General features: G+C 35.5%; 1 protein-coding gene across 1 annotated transcript in view; it reads left to right on the top strand.

Moving 5' to 3' along the window:
- The window catches only part of LOC135216109 (uncharacterized), an 11,649-nt gene extending 10,774 nt beyond the window's left edge, over window positions 1-875 (top strand). Inside the window, exon 2 of the mRNA XM_064251148.1 lies at window positions 1-875. This exon is cut by the window's left edge and continues 2,828 nt beyond it. The gene's annotated coding sequence lies outside the window, so the exon portion shown is untranslated.
- The last annotated feature ends 706 nt before the right edge of the window (window positions 876-1,581 follow it).

Below are 1,581 nucleotides of genomic sequence, written 5' to 3'. Positions count from 1 at the left end.
TATATTTTAGGACACACACACATATGTAGTGTATATATTGCAATTCAGTAGTAATAATAATAAATAATGTGCATGATAACAATGTTACAAGTACAACACGTTTTGTAATCCAGACATTTTCAGTAATTAAATTCCACTTGTTAAAGATAATGAAGTAAAGGTTGTGTGAAGGCCACAACTATGTGTTACTAAAGATACATGCATACATACACAAAAACACAAACACTTAGGAATGTATGTAAGTATAAGTAAAACCCACAAAGCACCGGACCATCTCCCTTCCTACTCAGAATAAATCAGGAAGGATATGGTCCCTTGGTGGCCGGTAATCAAGCCAGAAAAAAATTTGCAAGAAAAAAAAAAACCATACTTCTGGCTAGGAAAAATGCCACGGGCAAAAAAGTAGCACTACTCTACAGTATTTTGTTTATGATTTTACGGTAATCCTTGTACCAAACACATGTCGGGCTAAAAGCCTTAGGGGTCACTATCTAGGAAAGATTAATGTGACTTATTTTCCCTGTGAATCTTTTCTTCCCTTAAATTTTTCTTGTCGCTTTTTGTTTTTTTCTAACCGGGATTCGGTCCCTTCGAATGCTAGATAAATTCCGTTTACTCAGTCTTGTCTTCACGGAAATGTGTATTTCATAGTATGTACGTATGTAACTGTACACCCGCACATGTGATTAAACATGTATATGCATAAATGTCAACGTGCTGGTTTGATATAACCCTAAAATCATTGTCTGACATACAGTGTAGGATATCAGGAACTTAAAAGTATTTTTTTTTTTAGCTTAGAATGGAGAACGAATCGTGACTTAGTTCTACTACTGATGATAAACTCAACCGTTGTAATAAAGTTGTAACTTGAAATGTCTTTCAATATTTTCCTTTTCCGACTTGTAAAGTTGTGCAACTGAAAACCGGAAGAATGGGAAATAAGGCTTAACCGACGCTGCTTACACATTTTACCTTTAATGGTCATCATGAGTGACATTCATGAAAGCCGGTGGAAATCATAATTATGATTGAAAGATCAACACCTTTCTTCCCAACCTGGATTATTTATGCAGAGCACGGCACTGGTTTCTAGACTGTTCCACAGATGTATTCACAATAATGCACAATTCATGGACTGCTAAAAGACCATTCAGTACCATTAATTTTCTCTCTTTTACCTGAGAAAAGTCAAGGAACTTATACTAATCTTCTAGAGCAGCTAATATTGCTGAAACAAGTCATTCTATTGGTGTGAATTCACAGAAAAGACCAATAAATAGATTGCTCGAGAACTCAGGGCTGGAAAAGCAGTAAAAAGTTTACAGTGAATGTAGCAAAAAAAAAAAAAAAAAAAGGTGGTGGTGGGGGAAGGATGTCAATTCTAGTGAAAGTTACTTGAGTGTGTTATTATAGTAATAAGCTTGGTATTAAAAAATGCAAAGGTAATTCCAAGCATGAAATCAAGAGGGAAAATTGTGCTTGTTCAGGACTTAGGGGAGGGCTTAACCAGAGGCGTAATCGTATGCAAAGAATTGAAGACGACAGGCTGGTTGAAAGAGTGTGTAATTCAGAAATATT

The sequence above is a fragment of the Macrobrachium nipponense genome, chromosome 6 (genome assembly GCF_015104395.2).
Source record: "Macrobrachium nipponense isolate FS-2020 chromosome 6, ASM1510439v2, whole genome shotgun sequence".
NCBI classification, from domain to species: domain Eukaryota; kingdom Metazoa; phylum Arthropoda; class Malacostraca; order Decapoda; family Palaemonidae; genus Macrobrachium; species Macrobrachium nipponense.
This window is presented reverse-complemented; position numbering and strand designations above follow the sequence as displayed.